General features: G+C 41.7%; 1 long non-coding RNA gene across 1 annotated transcript; it reads right to left on the reverse strand.

The window, feature by feature from the left end:
- Positions 1-719: 719 nt before the first annotated feature.
- LOC126262852 (uncharacterized) lies at positions 720-12,506 on the reverse strand. Its single transcript, XR_007546765.1, has 3 exons — positions 11,934-12,506; positions 5,596-5,741; positions 720-1,256 (listed from the first exon to the last, which is right to left on the reverse strand). It is a non-coding gene; the product is annotated as an uncharacterized LOC126262852 (long non-coding RNA).
- Between the last annotated feature and the right edge of the window lie 4,200 nt (positions 12,507-16,706).

Below are 16,706 nucleotides of genomic sequence, written 5' to 3' on the forward strand. Positions count from 1 at the left end.
GATTTTCATCTGTATATTGTGATTCCTAAAATGCAGTAATTTTGATTTTACATTCTCTGGATTTGTCCAGGATGTTTTTTAGTTTTCCCATTTTTAAGAGAGAATTTACATTAAATGTCATTAGCCAAATTGTTGATTTTGGTTTGATTTTGTTATTATGGCGTTTTGAGGTACTCCGATTTACCTCCATGCACACTTCTGTGTTCTCCCCAGAAAGGTAAAGAGCCAGTTCAATGAACATAAATATTAAAAATGCATGCAATATTTTAAAGGCTCATTAGTAATTCCTTGAAAGAAATATCAGACACAGATGTTTCCAGGCAGAAGACAAACTCAGCTCAATGGAAAAGTAGTGTAGCATCTGGTATAAAGAAAACTCCACATAAAGTCTTGAAAATAAAAGTAAACAGAATACATACAACAAAAGAGGGGCAGGCATGTCAGTGAAACATAACACACAAAATACGAGATCCAGTTGAATAAGGGCATGTATAGATTACCCTTCTTTCACTTATCATTAATACTGACAGCCACTTAAAACCCATAGAACCTATTAGAGCCAAACAAGAACAATGACCTAGCTAGAGAAAACTACAACCTAAAATGCATGCAGGTCAGTTTCAGAACTTCCTCACGCTTCCAATGCAGCCTCTGTAAAGAAAACTCAAGTTTATTCTCAACAAAATCACTAATGTTCATGGTCACTTACAACCTATACACAAAGCCAGCTAAATAAGTTCACTGACCTGTATGAGTTCTTACAACCGATTTAACATTACCAGTTAACAGATTGTTTCCTATGTCCTTTCCACTCACTGTTAAAAAAACTACACGTATTTGTAATTGCTGCTTGTAAAATGAATGTTTAAAACAATAAGTGTGGAGTGAAAGTTGGAGACATCATTTAGTTAAAACAACAGGATCAGAAAATGGATCAGAGATTCTGAAAAGATGGTATTTATACTGGAACTTGCTACAGAGAAACTGGTTAGTATTTCTTCCTCGTTAAACATGTGTCTTGCTGTGCCTCAGAAGCCACCAGGTGCACGTCACAACAATTTATCAACCATTTTCTCTCTTACATTACTCTCAGTGCTTCATCTTTACATTACATACCTCACACACATCTTGTCATACTGTTAATCCCAGTATTTATCTCATCATATTTTTCACCATGACATCTCATTAACTTCATGCCATGGCATGCAATTATGAAGTAATACTTGACCAACATTTGCTGGCCTATGGGGCAACAGCTGAAAATAACCCGAAATGACAACTTGTATTAGTCATCTGGCTTAAGATGGTGTATTCTAATACAATATATGCACTTCTAAATTTATATGTACATGATTACTCTGCAGTTCACAATGAAGGGCCTGGCAGGGGTTTCATCAAACCACCTTTAAGCTACTTCTCTACCATTCCACTCTTTAACAGCGTGCCGAAAAAAACAAACACTTAAATCTTTCCATGCAAGTTCTGATTTCTCTTATTGTACTATGATGGTCATTTCTCCCTATGTAAGTGGGCGCCAACAAAATATTTTCACACTCCAAGAAGAAAGGTAGCAAATGAAATTTCATGAGAAATTCCTGCCACAGCGAGAAACACGGTTTTTGTAATGAGTGCCACTCCCATTTGTGTATCATATCTGTGGCACTCCTCTCCTTTTTTGCGATAATACAACAGGAGCTGCCCTTTGAACTTTTTTGATGTACTCATTCAATCCTGTCTGATACGGATCCCACACCACACAGCAATACTCCAGAAGAGTGCAGACAAGCATAATGCAAGCAGTCTCTTTAGTAGACGTGTTACATTTTCTGAGTGTTCTGCCAATAAATCGCACTCTTTGGTTTGCTTTCCCCACAACATTATTTAAGTAATCATTCCAATTTAAGTTATTTTAATTGTAATACCTAAGTTTTTAGTTGACTTTACAGACTTTAGATTTGTGTGATTTATCACATAACTGAAATTTAGTGGATTCTTTTTAGTGCTCATGTGGATGACTTGGCATGTTTCATGATTTAGAGTCAACTGCTAATTTTTGTACCACACAAATATTTTGTCTAAATCATTTTGCAATTTTTTGTGATCACCAAATGACTTTGCATGATGGTAAAAGACAGTGTCATCTGCAAACAATCTAAGAAGACTGCTCAGATTAACTCCTAAATTGTTTATGTAGATCAGGAACAACCACCCACATTTTTATCTTTGCTAGTAGTAAAATTCTCTAACCACCCACTGTTTCTATAGTAATGATGATTAAAGTAGGAAGTAACGAGTTATGGCAAGCTAAAGCATATTATAATAATTACTGGCCAAATACTTTATTTCAAAATTTTATGAAACCTAATCAAAGTATTTCTAAAATTCCTATCACTTGTTGCCCACCATGATAGCTGGAATGTTACTAGTGGGCAGTAGGGACCAGACTGACTACCACTGGTCTGTAACTTATTGAAAAACATTATCAGTATGTGCAGAATTGTCCAATATATATGTAACTTTCACACTTACATAACAAAAGTCATTACACTGAACATAGAGATGCAGAAAGAAAAGAAAGTAATTATGACAGAGAAGGTGAAGAAAGTTTAATCCTTCTGTCCTACAGTCTGGTAGGTCACACAGCATCCCTATGGTTTTGGTGACAGCAAATGCTAATTGCACGAATATATAACAACTGTATATGCACTGCAGGCTTAATGCTGCCCATTTCTGCTGTTACTCTAGTAGACACAACCAAGATTAAGAAACTGAGTTGCTTGTGGCCAGTGGCACATCTGTACGTGGCCTGTAAGCAAAACCTCACTCCAATTAAAGTTGAATGATTTGGTGCACCAGCAGTTTTGGTGGCCTTGCAGATGCAGTGTTGAGCCACAGGTAGTTGCAAAACCCTTGAGGCTTTCACATCTGTGGAGCAAGGTTCCCAAGCAACACAAACCTACTACCATCAGTGGCAATCAGTGTTGATTGGAAAGATGAAAGGAAAGTAGGATAGTTCATGCCAGAGTAGTGCACTCCGTAGCACGGCACTCCAAGTCCGTGGGCATCTCTGTCCCAGCCCACTGCACTCGATGTGGCAGCCTGCCAGCCCATGGCTCTGGGCAGCCTCAGCCTGCTGCAGCCCACCGCACAGGGCATACTGTGCCACAGCATGGGCAACATTAGATGGACACACCACACAACGTTACCATGTGGCATATGCTTCCCACTGCACCATCAGCTGCCCTCACTGAAAGACTCTTTTTAGTCACAGATGTCTTGCTAGCATCTGTTAGAGATACACTCCTGGAAATTGAAATAAGAACACCGTGAATTCATTGTCCCAGGAAGGGGAAACTTTATTGACACATTCCTGGGGTCAGATACATCATATGATCACACTGACAGAACCACAGGCACATAGACACAGGCAACAGAGCATGCACAATGTCGGCACTAGTATAGTGTATATCCACCTTTTGCAGCAATGCAGGCTGCTATTCTCCCATGGAGACGATCGTAGAGATGCTGGATGTAGTCCTGTGGAACGGCTTGCCGTGCCATTTCCACCTGGCGCCTCAGTTGGACCAGCGTTCGTGCTGGACGTGCAGACCGCGTGAGACGACGCTTCATCCAGTCCCAAACATGCTCAATGGGGGACAGATCCGGAGATCTTGCTGTCCAGGGTAGTTGACTTACACCTTCTAGAGCACGTTGGGTGGCACGGGATACATGCGGACGTGCATTGTCCTGTTGGAACAGCAAGTTCCCTTGCCGGTCTAGGAATGGTAGAACGATGGGTTCGATGATGGTTTGGATGTACCGTGCACTATTCAGTGTCCCCTCGACGATCACCAGTGGTGTACGGCCAGTGTAGGAGATCGCTCCCCACACCATGATGCCGGGTGTTGGCCCTGTGTGCCTCGGTCGTATGCAGTCCTGATTGTGGCGCTCACCTGCACGGCGCCAAACACGCATACGACCATCATTGGCACCAAGGCAGAAGCGACTCTCATCGCTGAAGACGACACGTCTCCATTTGTCCCTCCATTCACGCCTGTCGCGACACCACTGGAGGCGGGCTGCACGATGTTGGGGCGTGAGCGGAAGACGGTCTAATGGTGTGCGGGACCGTAGCCCAGCTTCATGGAGACGGTTGCGAATGGTCCTCGCCGATACCCCAGGAGCAACAGTGTCCCTAATTTGCTGGGAAGTGGCGGTGCGGTCCCCTACGGCACTGTGTAGGATCCTACGGTCTTGGCGTGCATCCGTGCGTCGCTGCGGTCCGGTCCCAGGTCGACGGGCACGTGCACCTTCCGCCGACCACTGGCGACAACATCGATGTACTGTGGAGACCTCACGCCCCACGTGTTGAGCAATTCGGCGGTACGTCCACTCGGTCTCCCGCATGCCCACTATACGCCCTCGCTCAAAGTCCGTCAACTGCACATACGGTTCACGTCCACGCTGTCGCGGCATGCTACCAGTGTTAAAGACTGCGATGGAGCTCCGTATGCCACGGCAAACTGGCTGACACTGACGGCGGCGGTGCACAAATGCTGCGCAGCTAGCGCCATTCGACGGCCAACACCGCGGTTCCTGGTGTGTCCGCTGTGCCGTGCGTGTGATCATTGCTTGTACAGCCCTCTCGCAGTGTCCGGAGCAAGTATGGTGGGTCTGACACACCGGTGTCAATGTGTTCTTTTTTCCATTTCCAGGAGTGTATTTTAAATGACAATGGTGAATCTTTGATAATGATGACTTTATGTGCTTCTTTCATAACAAGATATTATTTCTGATTACGATTCATCATGGTGGAAACTAGTAAATAAATAAAAACAATTGCAATCAAGACACGTGTGAACAAAAGCATATATTTTTCTAGATACTAAATTTAAAACATGAAAAGATAGAGCTAAAATAAAGCAGCCCTTATTGGCCTTGTAATCAATAATAATTTGGAAATAAATTTATTTTTATTTTGCCGGCCAAAGTGGCCGTGCGGTTAAAGGCGCTGCAGTCTGGAACCGCAAGACCGCTACGGTCGCAGGTTCGAATCCTGCCTCGGGCATGGATGTTTGTGATGTCCTTAGGTTAGTTAGGTTTAACTAGTTCTAAGTTCTAGGGGACTAATGACCTCAGCAGTTGAGTCCCATAGTGCTCAGAGCCATTTGAACCATTTTTTTTATTTTTATTTCATTCCGAAAATTCAAAATTTATTTGATAACGTGTACATAAATCAAACATATGCAACAAAATTTGCAATAAACGAAAACTTTTCCGCCACTGAAACAATGGAAAATGAAACTTAATGTAGGAAAAATAGTGGCCGCATTTTTCACTAATTTGTTTTGGATAGAGTTACTATGAATAAAAAAAAGAGCATCAACATCGTCCGGTGTAAAAGTGACCATCTTGCATTCAGAATAAAACCAGCAGAACTAAAATTTCTTTCAGAAGCAGAGCTAGATGCTCATATACACAATACTTTTCTGGCGATCTTCTGAAGTGTCGGAAAATTTTACTGTTCCATTTTCCAGTAAGAAGCTATATTTTTTTCAATGTTGCAGTTCTGATTTAAATACCTCTCCAACTCACCTATTGGAATAAGACTATCATCGATATCTGCCCACAAAGAAAACTTCATTACGTTCTCTGGTAGTGGAATTTTTGTGGAATTTGATGAAAGAATTTTCTCTTCCTGGCTTGTACATACCTCTTTCACCATAATGTCCTTCACCTGACTGGAAAAATACAAAAGATCTTTAATACATTGTTTTGCAAATCCATGCCAATGTGAGCCCTACTTTGAATGTGAAAGTGTGTAGGTACATGGTGAAAGACCCCCTGGATATGGTAAAGTTAAAATTTATTTAAAAAATGAGTATCACAGGATGCAAGTGTTTTGTATCATATGCATTTCTGAATAAGAGAAGATTTAATAAAAGTATTAAGTATTTTTATTAAAGTGAAATAGAACCAAATTAAGAAGAATTCCTTCATATTTTATATCATCTTGAGAGGCACTGGTGTTCCCTGGAGTCAGCTACCTGCATCTACAATTGAAATGGAGGAAAGGAAGTCCACAGTCATATTTTAGTAAAATTAATAGAAGGAGAAGCTTTCAGAAGATGAGAAATATAATTAAAATGTATATAGTGATGGACACAGAAAAAGAAATGACACAAGGTAAAGTGAATGAACAATAGCACAATTTCATACACGCAGAACATTTCATAATAATGCAATTGTGTTAATATTCTCTCTCCATTGCAAGCAAAAGGACAATTACCAATCAAATTTCCTTCATTCTTTCCTTTAATTTTTTTATTGTAATACAAAAGTTTATTGAAAATAAAACCAAATTTTCTGATGTTGGAGATATTTGAACCATTTCATTCAATTTCAGGGCTCCACCATGGTAACTCATAAATTTGACCATGCAGTCTGATAAAGTGTTCTCGTGTATTCAGCTATTCTTTAAGCGAAGGAACATCGACTCATAAGTTATGAGGCCTATACTCAATTCTATGACCAGCTTTGGTTTCAATTGAGAGTTGTCAGTTCCCTTTGGAAAATGCCACTGGGAAGCTATTACCATAGCAATAAATGGACTGTATATCTTACCTGTACCATGACTTCAGGTCTCTTCTTTTCAGATATCATTTTTAAATCACAAAATGATGTCCAGAGAAAAAGTTGCTAATCATGCCATCTCTGAACAATTAACTTTTCCTATAAGTATATTTGAGCTGTTTACATAAAAGTCCTATTTCAAAGGCTTCTCTGTCTTGAGGTGCCTGACTCAAATGCTGTGACATCTTCCATGCCAACAGAAGCTGCAGTGTAGGTAATTTCTCCAGTTCTAATTCCTTAATTAGAGTAATAGAATAGCATGCATACTGCGAGAAGAGAATTAATGCATTCTTCAATGTGATATCAGTTCCTTCCATTTAAGCTATTTCTCCCTTCTCAGAGAGCTTTTTGCACAAACCCAAGTATTGGCTTTCTATTGATTCTAAGATTCTCAACCGCATATTCCAGCAAGTATTGTCACACTGTTCCAGTGATCTGTCAAGAGCATTAAGAAGGCCTCGTTTCTTTGTGTAAGTGACAAGTTCTTTTGCCCCAGTCAGAAGACCATGAACTTGTGGACAATTAATGCACATTTAGTCCACATTAAAAGCATTTTTAGCTCTGTACAGGTATTTAGCATATGGCAGAAACAGTTTGGTTTTGAATAATCACACAATGCAGCGACAATGTTGGCATCTTGATCAGTCGTAAAATGCATGTCTTTCAAAACAGTCATGGATACCAAGAGACATATATAGTGTCAACAATTATCTTTCTTTATTGCCCATTTTGGTTCATCTGGAAGCAGGTTGTAAACAAAACACAAGATCTGAGAGTCCAATCAACAAAATAGGAGGCAGTATGTATCATATAGTGGTTTCTTCTTGTGCTGCATGTCCAGATGTCTGAGTTGCAGAGCACTCATCTTTTGTCGTGTGGGCAATAACCTCCGGGATAATTATATCTCTTAAGCTTTTAGCACTTTCTGCATCTGCCGTGACATGTTTGTGGGATGAGGTATAATAGCCTTACTTTTCTATAAGTCACTCCAGTGGCAACTAACGTCTGAACAAGATCCAAAAAACCTTTACCTCTTGTAGTTCCTTATGACCTCAGGTTTCATATACACATAGCCATCTGTTTATCAACATTTATCTGAGTTTCTCATCCACACAAGATCCTTATTTATTAGACAAGCACGGATGGCAAAAAATGTGTGAAGTGCCACTAGACCTTTTAGTATGAGTATAAATTTCACTGCACAGTTAACAACAAACAAAATTAACATTTTTTCCGATCGCCACCCACTATAAGTTTAAACACCATCCAAATTGAACTTTGTTTCAGACTGTGTGGTTCTATACTCACCAATAATTAGTTTTTCTTTTACTTCCCTTTTTCTTAACATGATCTTCTACCTCTGCCAACCACTTTTAGTTTCGATACTCATTTTCAGTGTAAGAGAAAATGGAGAAATTGACCCCACCCCATTGTGTATGCTCTATTTGCCACTTGTAGACCATAACTCACTACAGCAATCAGTGCCACCACTAATTCCTAGGCTGCAGCGCACCAGTGCTTGTGCACAGCACTGGTCGGCCCATGCAATGACATAATGGGCTCACTCAGTGATGCAGCCTGTGAGCTTCTTTCTGTGCATGACTATGATGAGCCTGTAGCACACCAGTGCTTGTGTACAGCACCACCTCGGCCCTTACAGTGATGTCACGGACTCACTTCATCTGAGACTGTTGTAGTCCAGTGTGGTCGCAGCCCACGATCTGGGCCTGGCATAACTCTGGTTCATGCACAAAATGCAACAAAAGAAAATGCTATGAACAGCTCATACTCTCCGTGGACGCTATGCCACATATTGCGAGCTGCAAGGTCATGGAGGTTAGTTGAAAACCCTAAACAAAAATCATAAAAATGTAATTTTGATATGCTGCAAATAAACTCATATAGTTCCCTAAATCATTCCCCTTATTTCCTTTGCAACCACAGTAACCACAAACAATTGAGACATTGTAGGAAGAAGGGGTTCATCTAGCCACTTGATAAAATTAAACAATGGAAAATCCAGGATGGACTGTAAAAACATAATATTGCCACAAAATAAAGTTGCTAGTTATTCTGTTGATAGACAGTATTTCATACTACTTTCACTTAATAAAAACTAATTTAAAAATGTTAATGTCAATAAACAAACATTTCCTAACAAATGTGCACACAAAAATAAAACACCCATGTTGTTGTTGTTGTGGTCTTCAGTCCTCAGACTGGTTTGATGCAGCTCTCCATGCTACTCTATCCTGTGCAAGCTTCTTCATCTCCCAGTACCTACTGCAACCTACATCCTTCTGAATCTGCTTAGTGTATTCATCTCTTGGTCTCCCTCTACGATTTTTACCCTCCACGCTGCCCTCCAATGCTAAATTTGTGATCCCTTGATGCCTCAAAACATGTCCTACCAACCGATCCCTTCTTCTAGTCAAGTTGTGCCACAAACTTCTCTTCTCCCCAATCCTATATACTAATACAAATTAACTCCAAAGTCACTTAAAAATAACACGTAGAAAACATATACCTATAACTACTGCAATCCACTGTCAGTATATTTTCCATTGTGGCTCACGCTAATTAACCAAACCAATATAGCTAATGCAATGCAGTAACATATCACAGGTTCCAAATGAACATTTTACCTATAAATTTATGACTCTTAGCAAGTTAGAATGACCCTCTTCCTAATGACAAAGTCACAAAACACTTATTGTAGTCATTAATCCCAAAAAAGTTATATGCCAGTCTGTCCTCTGTTAACATAATCCTAGTCTGTCTATATTCTAGATGAACACTTTACATTTAAAACCATAGTGTTATGGTCTGAGAGTTCCTACTTACTCTCAGTAAACATAAGTTTAAATGTATTTCTCCAATCATGTATCAATGCAGCACAGTGCAGTGCAACACACATTGGGTGATGAGTGACAGCCGCATGGTGCACATGGGCAGCATCGACCTTGGGCATGTGGCATTCGCAAAGCCCAGTATGGACACGGTGGTGACTAGCAACAATAGCAAGGGTGGTAGGTTGGCAACATACCACCAGGTGGCCATATGGCTGTAGGCGATGGCTGGACGGTGCATCCCAGGCAATGGCAGCATGACACTGATTGTTTTGGTCCACTCAGCTTCGATGCACAGTGAAAGTAAAGTAACAGCCAGTTTGCAGTGGATGGCCATGTCTGTCAAATGAGTCCAGAGGGATGCTACCTTACACACAGTGTGCATTTGTCCAGGATCCTGCTGTATGGAGTGGCTCAGTGCACTTGTGTCTCAATATGCTGACAGGCAGGCAGTAGGCAATAAGTTGCACTATGCTCTTCGTACATTAGACTACGCTGAGATGTTGCATCCTCGGCCACATGGCAAGGCCTGGCTGCAGCTCTTGGCTCAGTTGAAGTCACAGCAGTAAAACCGCTAAACAGCACACAGTCTCAAACAGGAACCAATAATTTTACAGTCACCCTTCAGGCCGCACCATCGATCAGAATCGTATTCTAAAGCCAATTGTGTAGGATCCAGAGTGAGACGGGAGAGAATTGGAAAGGAGGTGGCAAAATTAAAGAGTTAATTAATGAAAACTGGGGTCAGAGGTAAAGGTTGATAGCTAGTCAAGGAGTTTGGTGAAAAAAGTAAAGGAATAGGGAACGGGAGTGTAGGGGGTTCTTGCTTATGTTGCTATTGGCTGGTCCTGGTGAGCAGATGTAGAGGTAGACGGCATTAGGCTGTATGAGAGCAGTATGAGGCTGTATGAGAACTCATTAAGGAAAACATCTGTTGTGAGAGTGTTGCAACTGCACTCTGCTCTCCAAGACCACACAGCAACCACATACCTGACTCGCCTCCCATGTTAAACTATTGACTAAAAACTAGTGTGGATATGTCAGTTTATTTGGCAAAGGGCTAAAGGCACCCCTGTCAATGACTTTTACTAGAATCTATTGCTTCTGTTCTGAAGAAAGGGCCGTTTAGGGATGTAGGCACTGGTGGCTTGTGCAGTACTTCAAAGGCTCAATGGAAAATTAAGTTTTACATACTGTTTTGCATGAAATCATAAATATTCCCAGATCAGCTGGCCACCCTGTAGAAAAATGTTGTTGCACTAGGCTGTATTGTCCAGTGGCCAACTTGAAGTCAGAAGTGAGGCTGTCAATTGAAAAGGAACTAAAAAAAGTTGTAATTTGATTTGCAAAGATACAAGAAGAAAATTTGTTCGACTTTAATGCCAGAGGAATACTCTGAAAACTGTTTTATCCTTGATAGACAAAGGACTAATTTCGAGATTCTTTTATAATTTCTAATATCAACTATCTTTTTTGTTCTGATGTGCTGGCGTAAAGACGTACTGTATAATTTCATGGCTATGTGTGTGTTAAATGAAGGTGTTAAATGATGAAAAATGTGTTTTATAATTTCTGTCAAGATCAAGCCTAAATCCCATACCAATGGAGTACAAATTATTCTGTTAATTCGATAAGGCGAATTTTAGATGGAGGCGACGATCTTCACGACGGCGCTGCTCAACAATAGAGGTACGTGACTGTGTTCACTACTTGCCTTTGGTGGCCGCTAAGATAAATTCCGATGTGTTTTTGTCGAGACATTCAGAACCTGCAATCTTCCTTTTGGTATAAAAATAGGAGTCCGATAGAAGAAGAAATATTCTTAAATTTAAATAATTGCAATTCTTTTACCGAGGCCACGGGGAATGAGAACGTACGTGCCTCTACCCTGACAGTACGTTCGCAATCTCCGCGTGTGTTACGACGTAATTATTTTACGGAAAAAGAAATTAAGATAGATATTTCTCATCACATCGCAACCACTCGCACGCGAATGTACGTACACTCTGAATGTGTCTAGTCAGTCGTGCGCATTTTTCTAAAGCTTTTCTGTTAATATTCAGTGGATTGCATCTCCCCAATTAATTTTTGTTTATGCCGCAAATCGCACTTCACGCGAAGTATTTATTACGCAAGGTTCAGGCTCCATTTAATGTCAAAAAATTCCGAAGTACGGCTGATTCCGAAGTACGGCAGACTAAGCAAACCGCTACAATAATTTCATATCTCTACAACTACAATAACACAAAACAACAATAACATAACAGAGAGGGTACGTTACACAATGTTAACTCACAACATGACCTAAAGAGTAATCCGGAAGGGAACTCCAGTTGGTACAAAGGTGTTAATTGCTGCAATTCATAGCAAGTGAAATGTTCTGTGTTGTGTGTACTAGTTAGATGACCTAATAATTTTTTGGTCGCCTCTAGGTGCTGATATTGTATTTACCTTTATATGTGTTCTGGCGGTTTCCGATGATTAAGGGTGGCAGTGTGGTACTGGTGTGCAAGACTAACACTCCCCTTTTGCTATCGAACTTACTTGGAGTTGCTTTGCCGGTCTGCTTTTCATGATAGCCGGCTGCGATGTCCTGCAAAACTTCTTCTCCGAAGAGAAGATGCTACTTTGGAGGAATTTTTTATACTTTTAAAATAACTCCATACACTCGAGAATACTTTGAACTCAATCTCACTGTATTTTCATCACAAATAACAGTTTTCATAGAACTAAAACACTTTTCGTAAGCTCGACACCTTCTGGTCCATCAGAAACTATCACAATCATTTTTCCATGAATACAGTCTACAAATCTCTCCAAGTTTAACAAGACAACAGTCTGGACCTTACGAAAGTAAGAGAATGAATGAATAAGTAATTGTCTCTTCTCTTCTTTCAACATTCAAATGTTCACACAATATTGTTTGACGTCGCACGGAGTACAGCATGTTCATTCCTTGAGCTGGATGTGTAACTTCTTAGGCAGGCTCAGCAACTGCCTGCCCGTGCCGATCATCCGTCCGATACACATCCATCGTGCACACACATAATTGTGGTGCAACAGACACAGTTCTAATTTACCACACTCATCTCTAAAGTTACGCGTGTTTGGGACGGTGGAAATATGAGGGTCTCTATAATTTACCCCAAAATTATCGAGGCACTACATATCCCTCCCTTTAGCTTGAACAAACGATATTTTATACATGTTCATTATACAGGGTGAGTCACCTAACGTTACCGCTGGATATATTTCGTAAACCACATCAAATACTGACGAACCGATTCCACAGACCGAACGTGAGGAGAGGGGCTAGTGTAATTGTTTAATACAAACCATACAAAAATGCACGGAAGTATGTTTTTTAATACAAACCTACGTTTTTTTAAATGGAACCACGTTAGTTTTGTTAGCACATCTGAACATATAAACAAATACGTAATCAGTGCCGTTTGTTGCATTGTAAAATGTTAATTACATCCGGAGATATTGTAACCTAAAGTTGGACGCTTGAAACCTCCTACGTTCAGTTGCGTGTTGTAACAAATACGGGCCATGGTCGGCGAGCAGCATCTGCAGGGACATATTTACGATGACGACCGTGTTTACGAGTGTGGCTTAGTGCACTGTTGTGGTTTGGTCTAGCTGTCGCAGTGTCCGCATGTAGCGCTTGCTGCTATTGTTATTCTGCATTCGTCTCCGTACGCAGACCAACTGTAGTACACCTTGTTACCAGACGTCTGTGATAGTGTAGTGTTGTAGGATCTGTGACCATGGTGTATTCGAACTCTGAAAAGGTGGAGATGATACTCATCAATGGCGAGTGTCGACGAAATGCAGCTGAAGCCTGCAGGGTGCATGCAGAACGGTACCCGGACAGAGAGCATCCAACGTGCCGCACATTGCAAAACATCTACCGCCAACTGTATGCAACAGGTATGGTCGTAGCACGCAAACGGGTCCGTAACAGGCCGGTCACAGGAGAAGCGGGTGCAATTGGTGTGTTAGCTGCTGTTGCCATGAACCCACACATGAGTACACGGGACATTGCGAGAGCCGGTGGACTGAGTCAAAGTAGTGTCATGCGCATACTGCATCGTCACATCAGCAATTACATGGTGATGACTTTCATCGTCGAGTGCAATTCTGTCAATTGGCATTAACAGAGAATGCGTTGCAATTCTAGCTGTTTACCGATGAAGCGGGTTTCACAAACCACGGGGCAGTGAATCTACGGTACATGCATTACTGGTCCGTGGACAATCCTCGCTGGCTCAGACAGGTAGAGCGACAGCGACCGTGGACTGTAAATGTATGGTGCAGAATCATTGGCGACCACCTCATTGGTCCTCACTTCATTGCAGGGGCCCAAGCAGCTGCAACATACATCGCGTTTCTACAGAATGATCTGTCAACTTTGCTCGAAAATGTCCCACTGGAAACGCGTCGACGTATGTGGTATCAGCATGATGGTGCACCTGCACATTCCGCAATTAACACTAGGCTGACCCTTGACAGGATGTTCGACGGGCGTTTCATAGGACGTGGAGGACGCATAAATTGGCCAGCCCGTTCTCCTGATCTTACACCTCTGGACTTCTTTCTGTGGGGTACGTTAAAGGAGAATGTGTACCGTGATGTGCCTACAACCCCAGAGGATATGAAACAACGTATTGTGGCAGCCTGCGGCGACATTACACCAGATGTACTGCGGCGTGTACGACATTCATGACGCCAGAGATTGCAATTGTGTGCAGCAAATGATGGTCACCACATTGAACATCTATTGGCCTGACATGTCGGGACACACTCTATTCCACTCCGTAATTGAAAACGGAAACCACGTGTGTACGTGTACCCCACCCCTCGTGGCTGAATGGCTCTGAGCACTATGGGACTTAACATCTAAGGTCATCAGTCCCCTAGAACTTAGAACTACTTAAACCTAACTAACCTAAGGACATCACACAAATCTATGCCCGAAGCAGGATTCGAACCTGCGATCGTAGCGGTCGCGCGGTTCCAGACTTTAGCGCCTAGAACCGCTCGGCCACCCCGGCCGGCTCACCCCTCATGGTAATGTACATGTGCGTCAGTGAAAAAGACCAATAAAAAGGTGTTAGCATGTGGACGTAATGTGCTGTTCCAGTCTCTTCTGTACCTAAGGTCCATCACCGTTCCCCTTGGATCCCTACGTAATTCGGTGCTCTCCGATACACACGATCGAACAGCGGAGGAGTGGTACTCAAGCGTCAACTTTAGGTTACAATATCTCCGGATGTAATTAACATTTTACAATGCAACAAACGGCACTGATTACGTATTTGTTTACATGTTCAGATGTGCTAACAAAACTAACGGGGTTCCATTTAAAAAAACGTAGGTTTGTGTTAAAAAACATACTTCAGTGCATTTTTTTATGGTTTGTATTAACCAATTACACTAGCCCCTCTCCTCACGTTCGGTCTGTGGAATCGATTCGTCAGTATTTGATGTGGTTTACGAAATATATCCAGCGGTAATGTTAGGTGACTTACCCTGTATACGTCAATATTGTATTCATATCATATCACTTTACGTTTCGATCAATTTATATAGCATTTTTCTAGCCATCAGGTACTTCATATATATCTCTCTTTCCTTTTCCATGTTAATACCATTATAATCATGGACCTTTTGATCAATGTAAACTTTGTAAGGACAATAATCTTTCTGTTCCCTCTCCAGTCGTAAATTACAAGTGTGCATTACCCAAGTTGTTTGCTCTTATTTCGCATACTACTTTTTCTAAGTATGGATTTATTAAATACCTTTTACAATCTGGAGGAACTCTGGGTAAATAAAGGTGTTCTTTTCAACACATGTAACTTCACCCAAACGTAACAATTCGAGTGGAAATGAGAATTCAAACTTACCAGAATAATCTCTACAAAATGCGTGACTTTTGTCACGATACTGCCCTTTTCCTTTTAGTGACAATACCTATGCCTTACATATGGGCTGATACTATGGAAGCACTTCCTCCTTCCGTTTTGGTAGGTACGCCCATTTAAAATATACTATGGTACGGGTCAATCCCCTTCTTGGTGCCCCTGCCCGCACAGTATAGGTCAGCCTTACATATGGGCTGATACTATGGAAGCACTTCCTCCTTCCGTTTTGGTAGGTACGCCCATTTAAAATATACTATGGTACGGGTCAATCCCCTTCTTGGTGCCCCTGCCCGCACAGTATAGGTCAGTCTTTCTTGGGTCTGCCTAACTGTCCTTTTCCATCCAATCAATGCTGGGTGCGCCCTCCTCCTCCTTCCTGGGTAGGCTTCATAGTCCATTGCCCTAGCACAGGGCTTCCCAACCTTTTCAGCCGGCGGACCCCTTCTTCAGTCGAAAATCCATGGCGGACCCCTAGTCAGTCAAGAGCACAGTAACTTTAAATTTCAGAGCGAAACCCATGGGAACTGACAGCTTCTTAATGCAAGTGCCATGTTCCCAATGACCCCCCCCCCTCCCTAGAAGTATCCATAGTCTTTGGTTTAGAGATGATTGAAAACAACTTGAAATTAACGATCCAATTTCAATTCCCACTGTATCCAGAAACTTACTAGTGGATTTACTCCCTTTGTTCAACACACTATAGCCTGATTAAAATTACTTGGTAATTGACATTTCACACGTTGGAGCTGCCTTCCTCCAAGAGCAATCAACGTCACGTCCAAACTGTGCGCTGTTGACAAGCTGCCGCTTGTGGCCTATTCACTTCCACTGTTTGGCTACTGTTATGTAAGGAGCATGCATATTTCGTAACAGTCGTGTGTGTGTGTGTGTGTGTGTGTGTGTGTGTGGTTTTTCGTGAAAGCCGAAAAAAAATGTTCAAATGTATGTCAAGTCTATGGGACTTATAACTGCTGAGGTCATCAGTCATCAGTTCCTAGTCTTATGCACTATTAACCTAAGTTTAACTTCCGCTAAGGACAACACACACACACACACACACACACACACACACACACACACCCGAGGGAGGACTCGAACCTCCGGCGGGAGCGGCTGCGCAATCCACGACGACATGTTTTTTTTTTTTTTTTTTTTTACTTTATTGTTATTTTAAAGCCCGGACAACAGGCAGGCTGTCAGCAGCACACTGCGCTGCTCTTCAGCCATAGAATATACAAGCAGTAAACAGGTGAAGACACATAAGTTACAGAATGGTGGGCAATAAAACAGG

Source organism: Schistocerca nitens, chromosome 1, assembly GCF_023898315.1.
Source record: "Schistocerca nitens isolate TAMUIC-IGC-003100 chromosome 1, iqSchNite1.1, whole genome shotgun sequence".
In the NCBI taxonomy this organism is placed as follows: domain Eukaryota; kingdom Metazoa; phylum Arthropoda; class Insecta; order Orthoptera; family Acrididae; genus Schistocerca; species Schistocerca nitens.